This window comes from Pogona vitticeps, chromosome 4 (genome assembly GCF_051106095.1).
Source record: "Pogona vitticeps strain Pit_001003342236 chromosome 4, PviZW2.1, whole genome shotgun sequence".
Lineage (NCBI taxonomy): Eukaryota > Metazoa > Chordata > Lepidosauria > Squamata > Agamidae > Pogona > Pogona vitticeps.
The window spans coordinates 174,187,035-174,199,056 of NC_135786.1; positions in this window are offsets into that span (position 1 = coordinate 174,187,035).

A 12,022-nucleotide genomic window follows, 5' to 3' on the forward strand; every position below is an offset into this window, starting at 1 on the left:
GGTGGTGAAGGCTTCTGGGAGTTGTAGTCCAAGAACATCTGGAGGCCCAAGGTTGGGGACCACTGGTCTAATGCACATATGCAGATCAGGGGTACATTTTCCTGCCTTCTATCCCTGTTTGCATTTCTTATTTATGGATTTTGGATGTAGAAAAGGGTAGGCTCAGATACACACAACAGATTTTGTTCATAACACTGCTTCCAACACTGTGAAAAGGCATTTGGGGAATCTAATGGTGAGAATTACAGACTGTGCAAAATATAGCAAGTCATTTTGCACTTCTCATGACTTTCCCCCCATCCTTGCATGCTAGCATTGACTCTTACAAATATATATGTATATCTTTTGAACTTTTAAATAACAAGGTAGAGAAGAAAATGTGTGCGTGCACGTGTGTGTGTTGTGTGCATGCATTCTTCTGTGCCTGTATGTGTTTATTGTGAGAAAACTATTATCACCTTTCTGCCCTATTTCTTCCTCGGCTTCTCTCCTTTCAATTTAGTTGTTCTTGCTGGACTCCTGCTTACAGTTCCAAGGCTCTTCATGCACTCTAGATTCTTCTTCAAACATTAAGCTTGGAAAAAAAAGCGCTGCTCATTATTTTTCTGTCAAACTCTAGGCGAGTGCAGGGAAGTTTTGAAAAAACGCTGTGTGCCATTATAGCCGCAACAGCCAAATTATTCCTTCAAATGTGATCCTCTCTCCAAGTCTTTTGCAATAATTTCTTCCTAAAACATTAGTATGACTTATTTACATAGAAAAATTCAGTCAGAGGCATCCTATCCCCCTTAATGCAATACAGTTAGTGAGCACAACTTGGGTAATAATTTGTGTTTCTGTCCCTCATTCATACTATGCGTACAGTGCTACACATTTATTTCATACCCACTCAGAAGGAAGATGCAAGACACAGGAGCTGGGTAACCAGAGTTGTACTTTACAAACTACCCACATAACCTGTGAGGGGCTGTAGACAGTACAGGATACTGATGAGGCTCAGAGCACTTCCATCTACCTCCTCACTCTATGAGAATACGCTTCTTATTTTACTGGGGAGCTACTATCAGCTGTGGTAGGAAAACTTCCCAGGTTAGGTACCTCAAGTGTAAAAGCAGTGCATGATCATCCTATCCCTGTACTTCAGAATCCTAAAGGGGGGGGCAGGCATGGAAAAACATTCATTTATGAATATGGGGACTATGAGGACATCCTGGCACCCTCTAGAGGATAACACCATTTTGTCAGCTGAACCACTTTGGAAGCTCCATTGGATTTCTTCTGACATGAGAACAGGAGGAGGACCCTAATAGGTCACAGAAGTCCCTTTCATCTTAAAGCTGCCTTTTGAGTGATTACTTTTTAAACAGGTTTATACTCCCCTTGCACTAACCTCCCAGTGTGACCGCCTTTCTCTATGTGACAGGGCAGGTGGGGGGAAAAAAATCTTCTGAACTCTGACAGCAGAGGGGAAAAATCCTCCCTGGTTCTGAAGCAACCAAATTTCACTTTTAGTGATGAGTACAGAGGGTGTCAAGGCTGAGCAAAAAATGGTCAAGGTGCCAGAAATAGCCGTTTCTGAGGTCTATTGGAACAACAACTATGGCTCAGGGAGTTGGGAACGTTTAGCCTTACAAAAAGAAGGTTGAGAGGGGATATCATAGCCATCTTTAAATATTTGAAACCATGTCATGTTGGAGAGAGGACAGGTTTGTTTTCCAGGGCTCCGGAGACTAGGACACAGTGCAATGGTTTCAAATTATAGGAAAAGAGATTCCATCTGAACATTAGGAAGAACTCCTTGATGGTCAGAATTGTCCGACAGTGGAACAGGCTGCCTCGAAGGATGGTGGAGTCTCCTTCTTTGGAGGTTTTTAAGCAGAGGCTGGATGGCCATCTGTTGGGAGTACTTCGATGGATGTTCCCACATAGCAGGGGGTTGGACTGGATGGCCTCAGTTGTCTCTTCCAACTCTATGATCCTATGACTGTATGACCTACTCCCTAAGACTTTTGGCAGCATGGGATGAATACAGAGGCTGTGGGGTGGGGAAAGGTCAAAGGAGGAAATTGGCCTAAACTACCTCCCTTCTTGCATTGGGAGAGGCCTCTCACAAATTGAAAAATGGCAGCACCAGGTGCAAAACAACATTTGCTCAAAGGAACACTCTGTCACTGTTTCAATCCCTTTCTATTTCTACCCTTAACCATTTTGTAAAAGATTCTTTAAGCTCAATATTTCTTTAATTAAGAACACAAGGGGATATACATGGCTTCTGGAACCCAGTCAGATTTTTATATCAATTAGGTTAATCGACAACAAATTAAACACTTTCCCAATAATGTCTACCCACCCTTTGTTTTTTTAAAAATCAATTGAAACTTGTTTTGAACAGAAAGTCAACTTGGGAACACTGTGTCTTAAGGGCTTTTGAAGTGATATTGTAAGGTGCATACAGAGGACAACCTAGAAAAGATACCTGGGATGTAATGTGCTTACTGAGCAATTGGTCTGATCTTTTGTCCTCTTTTACAATTTTTACCCTTCTGTGTTCATCTGTAGAAATATGAGAGGCATATTCTTGAATCATTTCTATATATTCTGTTTGATTCTGGGTCCAGATGTTATTCATGCTCCATGAGCTTTCAAAATAAATTTAAAATACATTTAAAAATACACTTATTAAAACATGAATAAAATATGCTGTTAGCTACAATATGCACTTAATGGCACAAAGGCTACGTTTGATGTCTACACCAGTGAAAAACTGTTTATATGGAAAATCCTCATCCATAGAAGAAGAGATACACCAGGATCTCCCCCCTCCCCCCCCCCCCCAAATTGGAAGTTTTGTTGTGTCATGGAGTAAGTTCATGGCCATGCTTAAGACTAAAAGAGAAAATGAAGCAGAAAACAGTGCTCTCAAGCAGAAGAAGCCAGGGGAAGCACCAGCAGTGGAAGAACAGCAAGACAAAGCAGAGGAGGTGCATGCTGACAAGAGCACAAACATAGTGGAGCAAGCACCATAGAAAAGGTTTTGCCCCACAGTTAGGGGCAAAAGAAGGAGAATACACTTTTCACCAGTGGAACTGCAAAACCACTTTCAGATTCTTGAAAACAAGTCTAGCAGACTCCTTTGAAGCCCTGAGAAAGAAACTTTGGGGCCTAGATAAACATCTTGTCTATCCTACAAGTACTCAGAAGAGGAATAGAAAAGGAAAGGAAACTATTCTGGGTGAATGACTAGAAAGGTGGTGTTAATGTGAAGATTTGGATTTTGGGACCATGGGCTACACTTCCTGGAATAATGATGGGCAAATGATGGGTTGTACTGCACAAAGACTGGGAAGAATGTTTAGCTACATTATGAAGAACTTCATCAGAAGGGCTTTAAATGAATTAGAAGGGGGAGGAAAGATAAAAATTCAGAGGTAAAGGCAGATGAAGGTTTATGCACAACAAGCAAGCAGCTCTAATGTGGTCCAATAATAGTCTTCATAAAAATTTAAGAAGGAAAGCAGACTGCAAATCATAAAATCTCCAGTGTCAATATATGAATGCTAGCAGTGTGGGAACAAACAAGAATAACTGGAGATCTTATTTCTGAAGGGAACATACTACTTTATGGCGTTAACTGGAACTTGGTGGGATAACTCCCATGATTGGAACAGGGCAACTGAAGGATATAAATTGTTCAAAAAGGGTAAAATCACAGTATATGTCAATAATGCATGTTCCTGAACAGAAATACAGGAAGATGAGCTTGGTTGTCCCATTGAAAGCATCTGGATTAATATAACTGGGACAAAAAATGGAACCTGGTAGTTGGAGTCTATCTCTGACCACCCAATCAAGGAGAAGACATGGATGAAACCTGTGAGGAAAATGCAAGAATTTCAAAGAGATACGATGCTTCTGTGACGGGAGATTTCGATTACCCTGATATCGACCCTTCTAACAAATTCCTGACTCGTGTTGCTGATCATTTTCTCCTACAAAAAGTGGAAGAAGAAACTAGGAATTAGCTATTTGATTCTAACCAATAGAGATAACTTTATGGATGAAGTGACAGTAAGGGGAACTCTAGGGGAAAGTGATTATGTTATACAGGAGTTCTGGATGTCAAAGGAGGTAAAAGTAGAGTATAGTTGCACATGTACACTGGACTTTAAGCCAATTTTAATAAAGACAGAAAAATGACAAGTAGGGTCCCATGGCAAGAGATCCTCACAAGAAGTACAAAATGGATGGGAATTCTTTTAAAAGCAAATTCAAAAGGCATAACTATAAGCAATTTGAACAAGAAAAAAAGGCAGAAGACAGTTGAAAACAATGTAGTGATAACTAGAAACTTAGTTAAATAGATGGATAACAAGATGACACTAATCTTATATATATATATATTTAGTTATTGTTAAAAAAAACCTCCTTGGTCTCCTTCACGGATTGCTGCCTTGTCATGGTGAAGGGGCTTGAGTAATTCAGAGAAGCTATGGGCTATGCCATGCAGGGACACCCAAGATGAACAGGTCATAGTGGAGAGTTCTGACTAAACGCGATACACCTAGAGCAGGAACTGGCAAGCAACTCCAGTATCTTTGCCACAAAAACTCCATGGACATAAACAAAAGGCTAAAAGATATTATGCTGGAAGATGAACCCCTCAGGTCAGAAGGCATCCAACATGCTACTGAGGAAGAGTGGAGGACAGGTACAAGTAGCTCCAGAACAAATGAAGTGGTTGGGCCTAAGCCAAAAGGACACTCAGCTGCGGATGTGTGTGGAACTGAACGGAAAGTCAGATGCTGCAAAGAAAAATACTGCATAGGAACCTGGAATGTAAGATCTATGAACCTTGGGTAGCTGGATGTGGTCAAACAGGAGATGGCAAGAAGAAACATTGATATCCTGGGTGGTCAGTGAACTAAAAAGAATGAGAATGGGCGAATTTAATTCAGAAGATTATCATATCTACCATTTTGGGCAAGAATCCTGTGGAAGAAATGGAGTAGCCCTTATAGTCAACAAAAGAGTGGGAAAAGCTCTATTGGGATACAATCTCAAAAATGATAGAATGATTTCAATACGAATCCAAGGCAGACCTTTCAACATCACAGTAATCCAAGTTTATGCACCAACCACCCATGCTGAAGAGGCTGAAATTGACCAATTCTATGAAGACTTACAACACCTTCTAGAACTGACACCAAAGAAAGATGTTCTTCTCATTATAGGGGACTGAAATACTAAAGTCGGGAGTCAAGAGATAAAAGGGACAACAGGGAAGTTTGGCCTTGGAGTTCAAAACGAAGCAGGGGAAAGGCTAATAGAGTTTTGTCAAGAGAACAAGCCGGTCATCACAAACACTCTTTTCCAACAACAAAAGAGGTGACTCTACACATGGACATCACCAGATGGGCAATACCGAAATCAGATTGATGATGTACTCTGCAGACAAAGATGGAGAAGCTCTATACAGTCAGAAAAAGAAAACCTGGAGCTGATTGTGGCTCTGATCATCAGCTTCTTATAACAAAATTAAAGCTTAAATTGAAGAAAGTAGGAAAAACCACTGGGCTAGTCAAGTATAATCTAAACCAAATCCCTTATGAATACACAGTGGAAGTGAAGAACAGATTTAAGGAACTAGATCTCGTGGACAGAGTGCCTGAAGAGCTATGGATGGAGGCTCATAACATTGTACAGGAGACAGCAACAAAAACCATCCCAAAGAAAAGGAAATGCAAGAAAGCAAAGTGGCTGTCGAACGAGGCCTTACAAAAAGCAGAGAAGGGAAACAAAAAAGGGAGATAGGGAAAGTTACAGAAAATGGAATGACAAATTCCAAAGAATAGCAAGGAGAGACAAGAGGGCCTTCTTAAATGAACAATGCAAAGAAATAGAGGAAAATAATAGAAAGGGAAAAACTAGAGATCTGTTCAAGAAAATTGGAGCTATTAAAGGAACATTTTGTGCAAATTTATTTATTCATTTGTTTGTTTGTTTGTTTGTTTGTTTGTTTGTTTGATTGATTGATTGATTGATTGATTGATTGATTGATTGATTGATTGATTGATTGATTGATTGATTGATTGATTGATTGATTTGTATCCCGCCCATCTGATCAAATAGATCACTCTGAGTGGCTGATAAAGGACCGACATGATAAAGGACAAAAATGGTAGGGACTTAACAGAAGCATAAGACATCAAGAAGAGGTGGCAAAAATACACAGAGGAATTATACCAGAAAGGTCTTGATATCCTGGACAACCCAGATAGTGTGCTTGCTGACCTAGAGCCAGACATCCTGGAGAGTGAAGTCAAGTGAGCCTTAGAAAGCATGGCTAACAAGGCCAGTGGAGGTGATGGCCTTCCAGTTGAACTATTTAAAATCATAAAAGATGACGCTGTTAAGGTGCTACACTCAATATGCCAGTAAGTTTGGAAAACTCAGCAGTGGCCAGAGGACTGGAAAAGATCAGCCTACATTCCAATCCCAAAGAAGGGCAGTGCCAAAGAATGCTCTAACTACAGTACAATTGCACTCATTTCACATGCTAGCAAGGTTATACTCAAACTCATACAAGGTAGGCTTTAGCAGTATGTGGACTGAGAACTCTCAGAAGTACAAGCTGGATTTTGAAGGGGCAGAGGAACTAGAGACCAAATTGCTCTGGATTATGCACTGGATTATGGAGAAAGTCACAGAGTTCCAGAAAAAACTTCTGCTTCATTGGCTACACCAAAGCCTTTGACTGTGTGGACCACAGCAAACTATGGCAAGTCCTTAAAGAAATGGGAGTGCCTCACCACCTTATCTATCTCCTGAGAAATCTATATGTGGGACAGGAAGCAACAGTTAGAACTGGAAATGGAACAACTGATTGGTTCAAAATTGGGAAAGGAGTACAACAAGGTTGTATATTGTTTCCCTGTTGATTTATCTTATATGCAGAATACATCATGCGAAAGGCTGGACTGGAGTAATCCCAAACCGGAATTACGATTGCCGGAAGAAATATCAACAACCTCTGATATGCAGATGATACCACTCTGATGGCAGAAAGTGAGGAGGAATTAACAAAACTCTTAATGAGGGTGAAAGAGGAGAGTGCAAAAATGGTCTGAGGCTCAACATAAAAAAAACTAAGATCATGGCCACTGGTCCCATCACCTCCTGGCAAACAGAAGGGGAAGATATGGAAGCAGTGAGAGATTTTACTTTCCTGGGCTCCATGACCACTACAGATTGTGACAGCAGCCATGAAATTAAAAAAAACACCTGCTTCTTGGGAGAAAAGTGATGACAAACCTAGACAGCATCTTAAAAAGCAGAGACATCACCTTCCCGACAAAGGTCCGCATAGTCAAAGCTATGGTTTTTCCAGTAGCGATGTATGGAAGTGAGAGCTGGACCATAAAGAAGGCTGACTGTCGAGGAATTGATGCTTTTGAATTATGGTGCTAGAGGGGACTCTTGAGAGTCCCCTGGACTGCAACGAGAACAAACCTATCCATTTTGAAGGAAATCAACCCTGAGTGCTCACTGGAAGGACAGATCCTGAAGCTGAGGCTCCAGTACTTTGGCCATCTCATGAGAAGAGAAGACTCCCTGGAAAAGACCCCGATGTTGGGAAAGTGTGAAAGCAAGAGGAGAAGGGGACGACAGAGGATGAGATGGTTGGACAGTGCCATTGAAACTACCAACATGAGTTTGACCCAACTCCGGGAGGCAGTGGAAGATAGGAGGGCCTGGCGTGCTCTGGTCCATTGGGTCATGAAGAGTCGGACACGACTTAATGACTAAACAACAACAACCTCCCTGGTAGATGTTGGGAATGCTATAAATGTGATACATCTTGACTTCAGGAAACCTTTTGACAAGATGTCCCATGATATTCTGATTAGGAAGCTAATTATGTGGATAGATAGAACAACTGTCAGGTGAATCTTCGGTAAAAGCCAATAGAATGGTGGGCAGAACTATCATAGGACTTATGCAGTAACATAACACCACTGCTCTGTATCTCTTCTTTTCTATAAATTATTTCAGTTGTTTTCTTCACATGTTGTGTGCTTAGCCTTTTCTTTATCCTTGTTGTTATTCTATTCTGAGGCATTTTAGGAAGCTACAATGGTTTATTTTGTGGCTTGCTTACACAGCAACTGAACATATCAAATTAATCACTATGAATTATTTGCACTTCTGTAATCTGTGCTGATTGTGATGTCAGTTAATTAGCTGGTTAACCCGTCAACACCACTCTAAAGGGCACACCATTCTGCAAATAGCAGGAGACCTTCAGAGTGCTTTAAAGCGGCCCAATAATGCTCCACTCGTATTTAAACTAACTTTTTGGTCTGTATGTGAAATGTGTCATGTTGGCCAGTGTTTCCTATTTTCTGTTCCTGCTTTTTTTATATACAGCACACAGGAGTGCTGTGTTCCTTACAGCTTGTTATTCTGCAGCCTTGTGCTTGGATACAGCAGGAAAAGGAATGGACAGCTGAAAGACACATTGTAAGCCACCAAACAGGGCATGGGGTTGGGCAGAATCCAACACTCCTCCTACAGTTATGTAGATGCTATGCATAATCATTCGAATATCGGTCATCCTCATTGACTTTACCCATCTTGTGACTGAATTTCAAAGGCCATATGTCTGGAGTGTGTGTATGCAATTTAAGATCATTTCCACTGAAATCCATTAGACTTTTGAGTAAGCGTGATTAGGACACACGGCTGTATAAACTCACAGCATTAGCTGGATTTTCTTCATTTGGTGACATCCGAGAAAGAGGTCGATGCCCGACTAACCCAGAAAAAGGTGGTCAGGCAGAATCTTATACTTTAGTCCAAAACTGGAGCTTCCATCATGAACTGCAAAGTGAATTATACAGAACGAACGATTACTTGACAATGTAATATGTGCTGATTGATATATATCATTAGTATGCTGAGTAGGTTTCAGTGCAGATGACTAGGTGAGAATTAACATCACCAGCATCTATTGTTACAAAGCTTAGCTGCCCTTATTCAGGAACCTAGAAAATAAGAGTTATTTAGGTGGTATTACATTAGAGAGCACTGATAAAAAGGAGTCAAGGCTGGAACAATTTATCGGTCCAGGGACAGAAAAGACACCAGGACCACCTTCCTTGGGTTTTACATGTTCACTAACTTTATGAATAATACTGTGCATTAGCGCGCTAGCACAAAAGCCTCTTTCATTTATTCTAGGCTTTCACAATGCTATGTTGTAAATTACTACTGTCTCCTGTGCAGTAAAGTTTGGCAGTGTAATATACATAAACAGGAGATGATGGTGGCATGGGTAGGGGAGGTAATACTGTATATTTCAAAATAAGGATTCAAAGACTGTAGGTGAACACAATGAGCTTTTCATATTGCTTTATATTTAATTACTCAGTCTGGTGGGGTACACTTCTATGACAGGCATAAAAAAAAAGAAAATTGAATAACACAGAAGGTGGGTGCAAGACCACGGTATGCTTTAAAGTTTACTGGAAATGCAGGAGAAAAATGCCTTCATTGAAACTTAAAAAAAGGTATCTGCCATTAAGAATCCTTGTGGACCATCCCTGTGTTCAAACCTTTGCTGTCCCTTCCCTCTCTCCACAGCCTTCCAGCTGCCACTGCTATTCTCCTCTCTTTGTCATCCCAAAGCAAAACAACTTTGCTCTAGTACCACTTCTCAACCCCTCTTGATTCATCCAGTCTCCAGAACAATCTTCAGTAGTTAAACAGCAATCAGTCATTTGGTTTCCTTTGAATCTGAATCTGATATCTGAAGAACTTGGATCTTGTCCATGTTGCTTCCCAAACATGTTACTAAAATGCTTTAGCCTTTAGCCCTAACTTGCACACATTTTGTTTCTGTGTATTGTGATAGTTTCTCACTTCACAACTGGTCTTCAGGACTTAAGCATGGGAGTCATTTGAAGTCTGATTTCTCAAAGTCTGCCTGAAGCAGGTCGCTCCCACAACTATAATGATGGGATGTCTATAATATCTGACCTCAAACCTTCTGCCAGAGTTCTGTCAGGGTAAACCTTCCTCTGCTTGGGAGAATCCTTATACGACATGTTGATGATTCTCCCCTACAAAACCCTGGGAGAAGGTCCAAAGGCAGAAGCAGATGTTATAAATAATCCATCATTACAGCAAACAAAGCTGCTTATTTTTATTTTTTCCAAAAGAGAAAGAAGAAACTTGCACAGGGGGTGGGATATTGGTGCTGACATTTTTAGGTATATGAGGTGGGCAAATTATATTTTCTGTTTCTCTCTCTCTCTCTCTCTCTCTCTCTCTCTCTCTCTCTCTCTCTCCCTTACTTTCTCTCCTTTATTTTTTGTTTATTATAATACCTCATCTCATGTATGCTCATGGTGGGAACTTCTCAATAAGGCCACTTGGCATGAGCATGGAGTGTTCTCATAAAGAAATAAAAAAACAGTTGTGGGTTTTTCAGGCTCTTTGGCCGTATTCTGAAGGTTGTTCTTCCTAACGTTTCGCCACTCTCTGTGGGCAGCATCTTCAGAGGACAGGAATAGCACTCTGTGCTCTGGTGCAGTTTGTTTTACTCCAGTCCTCTGAAGATGCCAGCCACAGAGTCTGGCGAAACATTAGGAAGAACAACCTTCAGAACATGGCCAAAGAGCCTGAAAAACCCACAACAACCATTAAATCCCGTCTGTGAAAGCCTTCGCAAATGCAAATAAAAAATAAATAAATAAAAGGAAGAGACAGATACAAGACCACAGGGCACTTCATATACTTGATAAGAGAAACACACACAATGTGAATTGCTATTGATATTTTCTTCTTCTCCCATGAAGGGACAGTCAGCATAATTGTATGCACCTGATACCTTGGAACAGATACTTCTTTTTTTTTTTTTTTGGAACTCAAGCCCCATTGAAAGGAAAACATTGAGCTCAGTTATGAAAAAGGAAAAGTACTGCAGCAGACTAACTGCTACAATGGGAGGATCAGACTCAACAAGCTTGAACTCTGTAAATCCAATTGTTTCTGCCAACTAGAGTAGACCTATTGAATCAGTAGAATTTGTATAAGTGTTAATTTATCATTTCACAGTTGATTCAATGGGTTTACTAGCTAACAACTGGCATTAAAAGCTAAATTTAGAAACTATAGTTTAATTAACTTCAGGAAACAATGGTTTGATTGTAGAATATAATCCACTGTATCAATTATGACAAAGATTATCCCGAGATAATTGTTTCTTTGACATCTGAACTTTATATGCACTTAAGTGCATCACTTTATCTTCTATTTAGTAGGGAAATGGAAATATCCATTTTTAACATCAAGGGATTTTTAAAGTTAGGGAATAGTGCCTGCTCATGGCAAGCAATAAAGCTGGAGGAAAGATACAGCAGAAATGATGCAAGCCTGTAAGCTTTAAAGGGGCTGCATGCAGTCTAGGGAGGGAAAGAGAGCCCTGAAAAGTTTAATTTAAAGGAGAAGAAAGAGTAGGTCAGGAGTGAGGTACTTTCATCTCTGGATGTGATGAACTGCTTTTCTCTCCTTTAGGCTGGCCAGGGCTAACAGGAACTGGGATTCAGCAACATCTGTAGACTCAGTGATCATCCAACTCTGCAGTAACCAAAGGCAGAGGCAGAACATGGTGGTGATGTAAAGCAGAAGAAATATGGAATCAGGATGGAGGTAGGACTGTAACAGAAGTGCATAAAGGACTTGTAGATGGAAGGTAGCTCATAGAAAAGAAGTTGGCAGGTAAGAGAGGCCTTGGAAGGTTTGGGACAAGGGAGCTAAAGGAGGGAAGGGGCACTGGGCCTCTAGGTCTACAATCTTCCAAGACACCTCCAGATGTTTTAGACTATAAGACCCATCACCCTAACAAGCACCACTAGTATGGGGAGGTATTACAAAACATCTCAAGAACACTGTGTTGGGGCAAGCTGGCAGTGACCTTAACAGAGGAAAGTGCACACTTTATTGCTACAGCAAAAGTTAT